The sequence below is a fragment of the Wolffia australiana genome, chromosome 11 (assembly GCF_029677425.1).
Source record: "Wolffia australiana isolate 7733 chromosome 11, ASM2967742v1".
Classification (NCBI taxonomy): Eukaryota; Viridiplantae; Streptophyta; class Magnoliopsida; order Alismatales; family Araceae; genus Wolffia; species Wolffia australiana.
Window position 1 is genome coordinate 6,928,055 of NC_135845.1, and position 15,095 is coordinate 6,943,149.

Consider the following 15,095-nt stretch of genomic DNA (forward strand, 5'->3'; position numbering starts at 1 on the left):
GAGGACGTAGTCCTTGTAGTCTAGGGATGGGCCTCGTCGGACGTCGGCGATGATGGAGCTGAAGTCTGGGCAGCTGTCGTACCTGTCTCGGACGGTTTCAAACCCTAGGACCGTCACCTTCATGACGTTCAGCATGTGGGCTCCCCTGCTAAGGGCGTCAGCCACGACGTTATCCTTGCCCTTCTTGTGCTTGATGACGAAGGTGTAATCCTGTAGGTACTCGACCCACCTAGCTTGTCGATCGTTCAGTTTCTGCTGTGAGTGCAGATACTTGAGCGCCGCGTGGTCCGAGAAGAGCACGAACTCCGAGGATAGGAGTTAGTGTCGCCAATGCAGTAAGGCCTATATGACGGCGTAGAACTCCTTGTCATATGTGGAGTATCGCAGCTTGGCGTCGTTCAACTTCTCGCTGAAGAACTCGACTGGGCGACCCTCCTGGCTGAGGACGCCTCCGATTCTGATGCCCAAAGCATCGCAAGTGACCTCAAATACCTTCCCAAAATCGGGAAGGCGTAGTACTGGCGCCTGGGTCATCATGAGCTTTATCTATTGGAAAGCTCATTCTGTTGCCGGTGTCCAAGTGAATACCTCCTCCTTGAGGCAGTCAATGATGGGTGCCGTAACGGAACTAAAGTTCCGTATGAATCGCCGATAGAAGGTCGCAAGACCTATGAAACTCCTAACGTCGTGCATATTGGCCAGTGTCGGCCACGGCGTGGTGGCCCGGACCTTCTCCGGGTCGGCGGCAACGCCTTGGGATGAGACGATAAAGCCGAGGAAGGCGACCTCCGAGGTGAGGAAGCTGCACTTCTTTGGGTGGGCGTAGAGCTGCTCGCGCCGTAAGGCTGTGAAAATCTGCCAGAGATGATCTAAGTGCTCGTCTCTGGATCGACTATAGACAAGGATGTCGTCAAAGTAGACGACTACAAATTTCCCTATAAACGCACGCAGTACCTCATTCATGAGGCGTTGAAAAGTACTAGGCACGTTGGAGAGGTCGAATGACATGACTCTCCATTCATATAAACCATCCTTTATCTTAAAGGCGGTCTTCCATTCGTCGTCGGGACGAATCCAAACCTGATGGTATCTGCTCCTCAAATCTATCTTGGAGAAGATAGTAGATCCTGCCATCATCTCGAATAAGTCCTGGACCCGGGGAATGGGAAAACGGTACTTGACCATTATCTTGTTGATGGCATGACTATCGCAGCACATGCGCCACGTGCCATCCTTCTTCGGTGCTAAGAGAGCGGGTACCGTGCAGGGACTCAGGCTCTCCTGAATGAGGCCCTTCTCCAAGAGCTCCTTTACCTGCCATAGTAGCTCCTCGTACTTCGGCGGCTCCATGCGATAGTGCGGTAGGTTCGGTAGCGATGCACCGGGTACCAAGTCGATTGCGTGTTGTATGTTCCGCATTGAGGGCAATCCACTTGGTAGCTCTTCCGGGAAGACGTCTTTGAAGTCCGATATAAGAGCCTCTACCTCAGGTGAACGAGGGGCAACTGGGGTGTCGGCGGGGACGTCGAGGGTGACGGCGAGAGACAAGGGTGTGTCGTCACCCTCGCGGCCCAGGTCACGAGCAAATAAGGGCCCTCTAACGACCATCAACCCTACGGTTATGGTCCCTGCCGGCTTGTTCACCGGCTTCATGACATAGGGATGCCATGTAACCCGTCGTCCCTGAAACATGAACGAGCAGGTGTTGACGCGTCCGGCCAAGGTGACGTCATGGTCATACAACCATGGACGGCCTAGGATGACGCTACCCACCTTCATGGGTAGTACATCGCATAGGACGTCCTCGGCATAGGTGCTCACCTTTAGCGGGACGCAGCACTGACGCTTCACGGATAGTGAAGAAGCGTCAATCCATGAGACGTCATACGGAGTGGGGTGCTCTATCACTGTCAACCCTAATCCGGTGACCATTGTATCTGAAATCGCGTTGATGCAACTTCCACTATCAATGATCACCTTGCACGCCTTGCCGTTGATCTTGACGTACATGTGGAAGATCGAGGTACGGATGGCCGCATCAATGAACGGCGTCGGCTGGGGTGCAGCTGAGGGGGTCCTGGCGGGAGTGGTAACCCACGGAGATGGTCGGGCTCTACTAGTGTTGGGTGTGTCGACGGCGATGTTGGCTAGTGGCCGGGTGGACGCACGACCTGCCACGGGAGCGGTCCCTCGTGCCTCGATGATCTGTATATATCCGATCTGACCATCGGGCTCCTCATACTCGAGGGCGTAGTCCTCGTCTCCATGGTAGTGGTCAACCCTGCACAGCGCCCGTGCGTGTTGGTTCATCAGCAAGAGCCGCACTCCTACGCGTCGCTCGCCGTGATCATTGAGTGCTTGATTGGCACTTGCCCACCTAGTGTTGTCGTCCCCGGGAATCGTCTTCGCCCGAGCTGTCGCCATCAACGACACCGTACGAGCCTCATCTCCAACTGAGAAAGTTTCTTACGCCGTGGACTAGCGACATTAAGGTACCCTCTCATCTCCCCTCCGTCCATTCTAGCATTATTACATTCTGTAGTCTTGTCGACCCCTATCACGTCCGCTGCCAACTATTCAATAAGTAACGGATAGATTACCCACCTCGTCGAGTGTAGGATTTCTTGTGGTTGAGTGGATAGCTATTGACTTAGACGTTGAACTCTCCAGGGCCGTCAGAAGCCCCTCTCTACGTAATCGTCTAGTCGGTCTCGTGGGTCATTGGGAGTCTGATCTTAGGGTCATTCTCTCCTCTCTGACCGGCGTGGCTTGCGTCTTTATCCGTTGATTCTTCCACTGCTCAACCTTTGTCTTTCGTTCATCGACTTGCATTTCACGAAACCGCATCATATCCCTGTGACGTAGTACGAGCCGACCGATCCTGGCAGGTCATATTACATCATATTGGTATCAGAGCCGGTCGTGTTAGCACTCGCTTAACACGGTCGGTAGCATATCACAATAGAGATTCTATTGAAATTATGCACGTCATATTTTGAAAGTCATTTTGATGGCGAGGAAGCCAACACTTCAGCGTCAAACACGTCACCGCGGTCAACGGAAGTCAACCCACCACAGTCAACGGGAGTCAACACAGGAGTCAACACGCCGCAACCGTCGACCACCATGTCTCCACCCGTGCACGTCCCCACGTGCGTCATGACACGGCGCCAAAGGCAGATCCACAACTGCCCTTTGGCGTGACATGGCACACGTCTTTATTTTCTCGTCATTTTCTCTTTCCTCCAAAGCCTATATAAAGGCCATTGTTTTCAAGAAACTCTTAGGCAATCATAATTCAAGAATCGAGTTTTTGTTTAACTCTTCTTGGAGGATTGCCCAGCCTCCCCTCTCTTCCACCTTCAAACCCTAGCCGCCGTCGCCGCCCCCGCTGCCGTCACCGCCGCGACCTTGCGATGGCAGGCCCCCCTCTTCTCTCTCTTTCTCTCACCCTCTCCCTCTCTCGCCCAAGGCTGCAAGGGTAGCCCCGCCAAGGAGCCACTCAGGCCGCCCGCGCCGCGCGACGCCACAAGACGCCCGCGTGACGCCACGCACCGCCCACGCAGGCCCGCCAGCGCTCAAGACACCGCCAGCGCGACGCCCGCGTGCCCCGTGCGCCGCCCACGCACCCCGGCCATGTGTTAGGCCTCGTCCGCATTTTTCGCATCCCGTTCCCTTTTGTTACGTGTAAAGAGGAGGGCCACGTCATGCGACGGACCCCTCCTTCCCTATGGCCTCTTGGCACCCTTCCCCCCCTATATAAGGGGAAGGCATGCCCAAGGAACCCCTGGGAGAGTCTTTGAAAAAATTGTCATTGCAATGTTAGTTCACGTTCTGTTTTCCGTAGAGTAAAATTAGAAAGGGGTTGTCTTCTACTCTGGATCCCGCCAGGAAACTGTTCAACTCCCCTTGGTGCATCCAGTGATCCAGCTTGATCCATCCTCAAACCGTCGGGAACCTTCAAGCCCCTCGACGGTCATCCTCGCGGGCTCTATGTTCCCGCCACCGACGGCCTCACCCGAGCAGGATCCCGTCGGCCGAAGCCTCGACGCCCGCAGGTCCGTCCGTTCGGCCTCAGGGTCCTCTTCTCCGAGTCCCGCGATCTGGTCGCCGTCTACACCGGCCGCCTCCGCCAAGGAACCCCCGACCATCGTCCTACACGGACGCCAGCCGATCCCTCCACGCACCGTGAGCCCCTGAGCGCGCGGACCTTCGGCCACCCGCCGTTTGTTTCTTGAGCACCGCGCACATCGCGGGCCGTCTGCTGCCCGGTCGCACCACGATCGCCCCCCCCCCCCCCTTCTTTCCCTACTAGTCCACCCACCTTGCGCCCCGACCAAGCGCCCGCACGCACCGGTGGACTTTGCCGCGAGCAAGGCTTGCGTTCTCTGCCGGGAACCGAGCTCATCACCCCAGGTCCCCTGAGCCCGACCGATCACCAGTTTCCGACCTACATCTCGTGGATCGTCCTGTAACTCGCCGCTCCGCGCCCGTCCGACCGTGCGACCGCCCGACGTCTATCATCACTCCGGCCTCGCAGAAGTCTTCCCAACGTGAACGCTGGCCTATGCGTGAGTCTGATTACGGAATTCTCTGATTGTTCCACGTCGACGGAGCGATGCAAGGTACCCTCTCGTCCACCCCGCTTACAGTATTATTGCTCCCTCTAGTGCTATCATTCCCCATCGATTTCCTTTACCGCTTGTCATCGTTAAAGGGTTTGGTTAGGCTAGCCATCTACATCGAGTGATAGGTTTTCTTTGCAGTTGACGATCGGATTATAGTCGTCGAGGGGTGAACTCTCGTGGGCAGTAGCGCGCCCCTCACGTCGTGCTCGATCGTGGGTTTCGTGGATCACACGGAGTCTACCCTGACCTGGTCGTCTCTCTTAGGATCTACTGCCCCTTCGCCCCGCCGTCGGACCGCCCTTGTGCCCCTGAGGAATTTGTAAATGAGCATCCACTTTGATACTTGAACGCGCATTACGTATTGCTGTGACATAACACGAGCCATCGATCCCAGCGTTACCGTATTACATCAGGTACCGGCTGGACGACAGCAAGGGCAACCGCGCCAAGGGCGAGATCATGCTGGCCGTGTGGATGGGCACGTAGGCGGACGAGGCCTTCTTGGAGGCGTGGCATTCCGACGCCGTCCCTGGCATAAAATCCAAGGTCTACCTCTCGCTGAGGCTCTGGTACCTACGGGTCAACGTCATCGAGGCGCAGGACCTGGCACGATCCGACAAGCCCGGCCAGTTCACGAAGCTGCTGCCCAGGGTCGCGTTGGGGAGCCACGCGGCTCAGACCCGGGTCTCCAGGTGTAGTGGGGCTGGCCCGTTGTGGAACGAGGATCTCATGTTCGTCACCGCCGAGCTGTTCGAGGAGCCCCTGGTCCTGACCGTGGAGGAGAAGCTGCCCGAAAAGGAGCAGGTGCTGGACAAGGCGGTGATCCCCCTGTCGGCGGTGGAGCGGCGGCTCGACGCCAAGCCGGTGGGCTCGCGGTGGGTGTCGTTGGAGGGTGAGGAATTGAACCAGGAGAAGAAGCTCCCAAGCAAGGTGCACCTCTGGGTCTGCCTCGAGGGCGGGTACCACGTCCTTGACGAGTACACCCACTACAACAGCGATCTGAGGGCGACATCAAAGCATTTGTGGCGGCCGCTCAAGACCAAGGACGGCCGTGGCTCCAGCGACGCCTACTACGTGGCCAAGTACGGGCAGAACTGGGTGTGCACCTGGACAGTCGTGGACTGCTCGAACCCGCGCTGGAACGAGCAGTACCACTGGGAGGTCTACGACCCCTGCACCGTGGTCACCGTCGGGGTGTTCGCTAGCGGCAGCCTGCACGGTGGCAGCGGCAGCGAGCTGCGCATGGGCAAGGTCCAGATCCGGCTCTCCACCCTGGAGATGAACCGCTTCTACGCCCACTCGTACCCGCTGCTGGCCCTGCACCCGTCCGGGCTGAAGAAGATGGGGGTGCTGCAGCTGGCTGTGCGCTTTGCCTGCTCGTCTCTGGCCAACAGGCTGCACATCTACTCCCAACCGCTGCTGCCCAAGATGCACTACCTGCACCCCCTCTCGGTCGCACAATTGGACATGCTCCACAACCAGGCCACCCAGATCATGGCCGCGCAGCTCGGCCGGGCCGAGCCGCCCCTGCTCAAGTAGGTCGTTGAGTACGTGCTCGACGTGGACCTTCACATGTGGAGCATGCGCCAGAGCAAGGCCAATTTCTTCAGGATCATGGGGGTGCTCGGCGGGCGGCCGCCGCCGCCCGCTGGCTCGACCAGATCTGATGGTGGCGCAACCCGGTCGCCACCGTGCTGATCCACTTGCTCTTTGCCATCCTGGTGGTCTACCCATAGCTGATCCTGCCCACTGTCTTCCTCTACATGGACTTGATCGGGGTGTGGCGATTTCGGCGACACCCCCGGCAGCCGTTGCACATGGACGCGTGGCTCTCGCACGGCAACCACGTCCACCCCGATGAGCTCGACGAGGAATTTGACACCTTCTCGTCGAGCCGCCTGCCGGAGGTGGTGCGTATGCGCTATGACCGGCTGCGCAGCGTGGCCGGGCGGGTACAGACCATGGTGGGGGACTTGGCCACGCAGGGGGAGCGGCTGCAGGCGTTTCTCAGCTAGAGAGACCCGCGCGCCACCACCCTCTTTGTTGTCTTTTGCCTGCTGGCCGTCGTCGTCCTCTACATCGTCCCCTTCCAGCTTGTCGCGCTCCTCGCCGGGTTCTACGTCCTTCGCCACCCCAGGTTCCGCCACAACCTCCCCTCCATTCCCCTCGACTTCTTCCGTCGACTGCCCGCCAGAACCGACTCCATGCTCTGAACTCTCAACTTCTCTTTTTCCTCTCTCTTCCAATTGTCTGCGTTTGGTGTTTCGTTTAGTCTGGTTTTTTATGCGAGGGGGCCGCTTCGTGTGTTTTGTCTTGTGCATTTTGATCATGGGTTTCTCTGATTCCTTACTATGGGGCCCAAACAATTTGCAAATTTAATGCCCAAGTAGTCAAGGGCTAATGCAATTGTGATGATGAAAAAAAAAAACCCCTAACCCTAACCCTAGCCTTAACCCTAACCCTAACCCTAACCCTAACCCTAACTCTAACCCTAACCCTAACCCTAACCCTAACCCTAACCCTAACCCTAACCTAACCTAACTAACCTAACCCTAACCTAACCCTAACCCTAACCTCACTCCTAACCTAACCTAACCTTAACCCAAACCTAACCTAACCTAACCTTCACCCTAACCTAACCTAACCTAACCTAACCTAACCTAACCTAACTAATTTAAACCCTAACCCTAACCCTAACCCTAACCCTAACCCTAACCCTAACCCTAACCCTAACCCTAACCCTAACCCTAACCCAAACCCAAACCCTAACCCTAACCCTAACCCTAACCCTAACCCTAACCCTAACCCTAACCCTAACCCTAACCCTCACCCTAACCCTAACCCTAACCCTAACCCTAACCCTAACCCTAACCCTAACCCTAACCCTAACAATCCTAACCCTAACCCTAACCCTAACCCAGAGCTTCTCTCCTCGCGTAGAGCTTCTCTCTCTTCCGTAATCGGCGATTTGCCCATAACATTTTCGTCCGACATCCGATCGAGCTAAAACATGTTCCATTGAATTAAGAAGGTCAAAAACAGATCAGTATAGCGAGTCTTAGAGCAATTTGAAGTTCAATGGTAAGTTTCCATTTCCGAATTTTATTTCACAAAATTCAGGCGCTATTCAAATCCAAATTTCCTCAAATCTGGACTTGAAATATTTTTCTGTCAGAGTAGAACATCAAGGGATAACTTATTTTTGATTTACCATCCTCATTTTAGCAAAATTCTTGATGTTTTAATCGCTCACCTGAAAAACCAAAAAGAAAAAGGGTCACGGCCCGTAATTGTGTGCGGGCCGCTGATTCAACAGACGCACCTAGCTGGCCATCTAACATGTCAAACACGTCAAACAGCCAGCACTTGGGCCTAGGCGCGCCCGCATTACCAACTCTCTCCCTGTCTAACGTGCCCGCCACGTTAGCTTGGGGGTAGCTGGAGGCATCAGCCTCTAGATTCATCCAGACCGTCAAATCTGACGGCCTGGATGGATCTAGCAGTCACCAAAAATCAAAAACAAACAAAAAATGAGTTTTACAAAAATCCCAAAAAATCTCTACTTTAACAAAACAGCCTCCAATGATCATGGTAGGCTCGTTTTGTTCGCCTATCTAGGCTGTCGGCGACGACACCTGTCGCGCTGACAATGGTCCAAATGATGTTATCATAATTTCTGTCTTTATTTCATGTTATTAGCATGATTTTATGCATTTAAAGAGCTTAAAATGGGGTTGTTATCATATATTTACATGAACATAGTGTTTTCTAGTGATTTCTGATTTTTCCCTAACTTTCTGTTAATTCTATTTTATTTTAAAGGATTTATTGAAGCTCAAAATAATTATTTTTGAATGAAAATGGCATATTTAATATTTTATTTCGACATTTATCAGCATGGGAATGAATAAGTGAATTTTCTAGAATTTTCTAGAATTTTTTACGAATTTTTAGGATTTTTATGAGATTTATTTGAAGAGGAAATGTATTTATTTCAAGGAAAAAAATATATTTATAATAGAAAAAGAAGTATTTTTATTATTTTCGAACTTTCAAGGGCCTTTTTGCGAAGTTTCGTTGCAAAAGACCCTGAAAACAGCTCTCGGTCGCCACTGCAGGCGTAAAGATCCAATTTACAATTTTACAGGGTTTTATTGCAATTTTTAATATATATTTTTAATGTTTTTAGGAGAAATCGGAGGAGAGAGAGTGTGCCAGGGGCATATACGCAATTACTTTTGGGCGGCATCCAAAAGCAATTCTAGGCTTTTTATGGACTTTTCTGCAAAAAGGAGGATTCAAAATGCGCCAGCCAATGAGAGAGCGACACGTCATTGCGTGTTTAAAAACGAAATTAATAAATAAATCAATTTTAAATCCAATGGATTAAATTGGTTTAAAATTGATTTATTGATAACTTTTGATCCTGAAGTCTGATTGAGATGATTTTTTTATGGATTTGTTCGTCTTGATCCCCTCTTTCTATCTGCCACGGTTGGATCATTGAGATGCAGCCTACATTGATAGATAAATATTAAGTACTAAACGGGGGTAAAATGGTGATTTTTACCATATAACCTAAGTATAAAAGCTAAATTTCAAGAGGGGGAGCTCATTCTTGATGGTTCTCTATCACAGCTGCAAGACAGAGAGGAGCCCCAGCCTGGATCAACAGTTTTGGTACTTTTTCCTTTCATTGTATTTAAACTTTTATGCATTTTGATTGAAATAGGTTAAGTTGTTTGTTTCTTCATCTCTATTCTGATCTGAACTTCTAAATCGCTTGGCTTGAGCGGCATGTACAAGCCCTGATTAGGATTGAGAGGAGAAATTGAGGGATTCACCTGGGCATTCAATTGCATTCCAAAAGAAAACTCTAAAAAATTTAGCTTTAATTCTTAGGATACTCAATTACCCCATTTTAGTTCTGAATTATCAACTTGCAAAAATCAACCAAAAATTAAATTAAAAATTCCTACCAACCTCTCTAATTGAATTCTTTGATCCATCCAATTGGATCAATTAATTCAATCTAGAGCCCACATTTCTTCCATTCTTCTCACCTCTTCTACCCCCCTTTCTCAATTCTCATCTAATTAGGGTGACTTGATCCTCGTTGAAGATCAAATTCACTCTAATTAGGATTAAAAAACCAAAAAGATAATCACATTGAACTTCCTACTTGCTTCCCTTGGACGACACTCATACTTATCACTATACGTCTTAAGTAGAGTTCTTATAAATTTTATTGCATAAGCCAAAATCTACAACGACAAGGGCTAAAAATTGCATAGTTTTTACCCCTATTTTCGGCTTATCAATTGGCGCCGTTGCCGGGGAAGCAACGCTAAGGAATTTAATTGGTTTTCTGGGATGTCCAACCGGTAGGAAATTTTCCTGAAACAAGAAAATTAACAATGTGTGCAAACCAAGGAACCGATGTTCCTTGTGCCGTTAGAACATGCTCATGAGGAAACTCATCATTTATCAATTCAGGTTGGGTGCCTGCAATCCTAGATAGGTGATCTGCGACTACATTTTCACGTCCTCTCTTATCCTTAATTTCTAAATCAAATTCTTGTAATCAGAGCACCCATCAAATGAGTCTAGGCTTCGCCTCCTTCTTCGCTAATAAGTATCTAATAGCTGCATAATCAGAAAAAACAGTAATTTTACTTCCTAGCAAATAAGACCTATACTTTTCTAATGCAAAAATACTTGCCAACAGTTCTTTTTCTGTAGTTGTGTAGTTCAATTGTGCGTTGACTAAAGTTCTGCGGGTGTAGTAGATGACCAGTGGTTTCTTATCAATTCATTGACCTAACACTGCCCCTACAGTAAAATCAGAAGCATCACATATTAGTTCAAAAGGAAGAGTCCAATCGAGCCATTGCAAGATAGGCGCATTCACCAAGGCTTCTTTGAAAGTATAAAATGCATTTTTAGCTTCTAGTGTTAGTTTAAAATCATTATTCTTAGACGATAAAAGATTAGTAAGAGGTGTATAGAAATCTTAGCAAAGTCCAAAATAAAACGTCTATAGAAACCAGCGTGGCCAAGAAAACCTCTAAGGGTTTTTAGGTTGGTTGGAGGTGGAAGGTCCTGAATGATTTCGATCTTGGCTTTGTCCACTTCCAATTTACGGTTGCTTACCATGTGACCCAGCACCACTCCCTCCTGCACCATGAAATGAGATTTTTCCCAACTTAGTACGAGGTTGGATTCAATGCATCTCTTTAATACTTTTGTGAGACTTAGGAGACAGTTCTCATATGTAGATGCAAAGACAGAAAAATCATCCATGAAGATTTCTAAACATTCTCCCACTAGATCGGAGAATAGTGCATTAATGCATCGCTGGAATGTGGCGGGTGCATTGCATAAGCCAAAAGGCATACGCCTAAAGGCGTATGTGCCCACAGGACTGGTGAATGTCGTCTTCTCTTGATCTTCAGGATGAATGTTCAATTGGTTGTATCCTGAATATCCATCAAGAAAATAAAAAAATTGTTGCCCCGACAGTTTTTCCAATATTTGGTCCATGACGGGAAGTGGGTAGTGATCCTTCTTGGTTGCTTTGTTGAGCTTCCGATAGTCGATACACACTCTCCATCCAGTTAAGCGTTTCTGCACTTCTTCTCCTTTTTCATTCACTTCTACAGTCACTCCTGACTTTTTGGGAACCATGTGTACAGGGCCTATCCATCTACTATCGGAGATAGCATATATGATTCCTGCATTCAACCACTTCAATATTTCCTTCTCAAGGACTTCTCTCATATAAGGATTAAGCCTCCTTTGATGCTCTCTACAAGGTCTAGCTTCCTCCTCCAAAAAGATCCTATGTTCACAAATCGAGGATGGAATTCCTTTAATGTCATCAAACGTCCAACCTATGGCCTCCTTATGCTCTCTTAGTACCTTGAGCAATTTATCTTCTTGTTTTTGAGTAAGTGCTGAAGAGATGATCACAGGTAAAGTTTTCTTGTCATCCAAATATGCATATTTGAGGGATGAAGGTAGAGGTTTTAACTCTAGGCCTACCTCAACTGAAGGAGAGTCCATAATCTCACCTTCTAGCTCTCTCCCTTCTACATGCGATAAATACTCCTTTACAATTTCCACCTCTCCTTCATCCTCTGTACACAAATTTAATTCTTCGTTGCTTTCTGAGGGGCACTTCATCATTTTCGATATATCAATTTGAACTGTCTCTTTTCCAATCTTGAATTCTACAGTCCCCTTCTCCCAATCCATAATTGTCCTTGTTGTGACTAAGAATGGTCTTCCTAGAATTATAGGAGCTAAGCTAATATTCCCCGATATCTTTACATCAGTCACTATGAAATCTACCGGGATTTCACAGTTTTCTACAGTGATCATGACGTCAGTCAACCTGCCTTCAGGTTGCCTAACTATCCCATCAGCTAGGAGTAGGTCCATATGGATCTCCTCTAGTTCCCCAAATCCATACTCCTCATACAACGCTGTTGGAATGATACTTATGCTCGCTCCGGTATCTAGTAAAACTTTGGAAAATATTTTTCCCCCAATTTCACATGTGATGAAAGGGGCTCCAGGATCTCTCATTTTGATAGGGATGGCATTCAAAATGCTAGATGCATTTTCTGAAAGTTTCACTACTTCCCTAGGTTTTCTAGTAGTGTAAGAATCCTTAAGGTATTTCTTTAAAGAGGGCGCACACCTAAGCATGTCTTCTACAGTAACAGTCATAGTGGCCTTTTTAAAATTTTCTAGCAACCTATTTTCATAGTCAAGGACAGGTCTTATTCTCTTTAGGGCAGAGGGATAAGGAACGTCATGAGTATGGGTAGAAGATAGAGGCTCCTTCGCATAAGAAGGTTCCTCTTCCTCTCTACTTTGCTCATGTACCTTCCTTGATGTCTCTGCAGAATTCTGGTAAGGGTCCTGAAGTTCTCTTCCACTTCTCAGTTTTGAGATTGCTAGAACTTCAGGATCTTCCTCATTCATCTCATCATGAATGGAATGCTGTACATGGTGTAGATTGCATGGATTTATCATGGTTTTAGTAGGGAATCTACTAGATGTGCAGTTAGGTTCTAATTGTGTACCTTGAGGTTCAGCAGTTCCTGGCTTTAGGCTTTCCAGCAGCTTTCTCATCTGTTCTTGTGATTCCAACATTTGTCTTGTTTGGAACTTCATCATCACCTACGTCCGCATCTCCATTTCCGCTCTCAATTTCTGATTCTGCTTCTCTATCATGTCGGAAATAACCGGGGTTAGTGTAGAAAAATCAGGTTGAGTTTGAGAGGGAACCTGGTACTGTTGTTGAGCTCTAGGTTGGAACTGCTGCTTCTGCTGAAATTTGGACTGAAATGCAGGTTTGTTCCCTTGGTGGAAGCTCTCTCCATTTTGAAAGCTAGTCTTCTTTTGTCCAGCCCATGGTTGTTGTTGGTTGAATGCTTTCACCTCCTCTTCCATGGACTGACAAGCTCCATCTTCATGATCTCTGCTGAAACAGAGAGAGCAAATTTTAGCTTTAATTATTGGGGAATTGTTAAGGAAAACAATTCTCAAGGTGGAGGTGAGCTCCTCCAATTTCTGGTTTGTTTCCTTAAGGCCTGCTTGCAGCTCCACCTCCTTTGCATTGACTTGCAGCACTCCTGCCCTCTTTGGCTGCAGATTTCTCCCATTCTGGTTTGCTCCATTTTCCTGCAGGCCAGTTTCTGCAACTCTCTCCAAAATGTCAAACACCTCGTCCTCATATGCAGTGTAAAATGTGCCACCGGTGGCTAAATTGACCTTATTTTTCATGAAATCTGACAGAGATTCATAAAAAATTTGGGCTAATTGACAATGCTCAATTCCATGATGAGGGCATTTCCTCAACAGGTCATTCAACCTCTCCCAAGCTTCACTAAATGCCTCGCCTTCATGGGGATGAAAATTATGGATTTCCCTTCTATAGTATAGAAATGAGTCTTGGAGAGGGTAAAATTTCTGCATAAATTTTCCTTGCATCTCTTCCTAAGAGATGAAGGTGATTCCTAAATTACGATACCATGAGAAGGCTTTATCTTTTAAAGTCAAAGGAAAATATTTCATTTTTAAAATCTTTGTAGATAAACCTGCAACATTTTGGGAAGAGCATCTAATATGGAAATCATCTAAAAACTCCAAGGGATTTTGTGCAGACAATCCATTAAATTCAGGTAAGGATTGTATCAATGCATTGTCATACCTGAACCTGATACCCTCACCTATGTTCAGATTTACATCCGTTTGCCTCAAGCTTCCGGAGGGTGTTGATCTGTCCAGCATGGCTCTTCTTCTCTCATGCTGTTGACGTCCTTCTTCTGCCATGTTTTCCTGCTGATTTTATGGTTGTGTGACTGTAGATTCTGGAGTGGAGTCTCGCGCAGCGTTCTCTGCAGATCTCTCTCCGGCTTTGGACCTTGTCACTACCATAGACTTTAGACGAATGTTAGAAGGACAATAAGCTGAGGATTTTCAAGTCCTACAGCTTTAGGAAAATGAATCAACAATGACTGAAAAGAAAAGAAAAAATTGCTACTATAAAACCGTGCACCCCGGCAATGGCGCCAGCTGATAAGCTCAATTTATGGTGTATTTTACTGGTTATTGACTGGTAAATCGTGTGAGGAATTGAGCTATGCAACAATATTTATAACCTCATAGCCTTAGGGCGAGTAAGGTGTCGATCCATAGGGAGCAGGTAAAAAGATATCAATTCTTTTTCAACTCAGTTTCCATGTTTGGATTTCAATATTCAGGTGTAAAGATAGGCTAAATAATCTTCACTACAATCCTATAGTGTATTCTCTATAAAGAATGCAGAATCGTCAGTAAAGAATTTCTTTACTGAACAGTTCACCCCTGCCCTTTGGGGCAAATGAACAAATACCCTGCGGGTGTATCTGCACGCGGGCTGCCTACGTGCGAGCAGCAACCTGTGCGCAAGCGGTTACCTGCGCTCGGGCGTGCGAGCTCGCCGCTCGGCGTCTGCGCGCGGGGCTGCCTGCGTGCGGGCTGTCGCCTATGCGCAGGCGGCTACCTGCGCGGCGGGCGAGCTCGCCACTCAGCGTCTGCGCGGGTGGGCTGCCGGCGTGCGGGCTGCTGCCTGTGCACAGGCAGCTACCTGTGCGCGGGTGTGCGAGCTCGCCGCTCGGCGTCTACGCGGGTGGGCTGCCTGCACGCCGGTGTGCGAGCTCGCCTGTGCGCTGGTGTGGCTGCTGGTAGCTCCGGTTGTGCACAGCTCGTCTGTGCGCGACCTAGGCTGCTGGCGGCTTAGGGCATGCACAGCCCCGCTGCGCGCGGCCTTGGCTGTTGGCGGCCAAGGTTGTGCACAGCCTGGCTGCTCCTACAGGATGAAGAACTCAAGCGGGATTGCTATGGGAGTCTGTGGACTTGAGAAAATGAAAGGAAGACAGGTTTGAACAAACAATGAACTCGAAGTCAAGCTAA

General features: G+C 49.0%; 1 non-coding gene and 1 pseudogene across 2 annotated transcripts; both read left to right on the plus strand.

Annotated features, from left to right (window-relative positions):
* The first annotated feature begins 3,807 nt into the window (after positions 1-3,807).
* Positions 3,808-6,892, plus strand: LOC144709428 (FT-interacting protein 3-like; annotated as a pseudogene). The gene is made up of 2 exons (XR_013583026.1): positions 3,808-4,625; positions 4,767-6,892. The product of XR_013583026.1 is annotated as an FT-interacting protein 3-like (transcript).
* A 6,581-nt stretch (positions 6,893-13,473) lies between these two features.
* Positions 13,474-13,581, plus strand: LOC144709946 (small nucleolar RNA R71). The gene has a single exon (XR_013583164.1). It is a non-coding gene; the product is annotated as a small nucleolar RNA R71 (small nucleolar RNA).
* Positions 13,582-15,095: the final 1,514 nt, after the last annotated feature.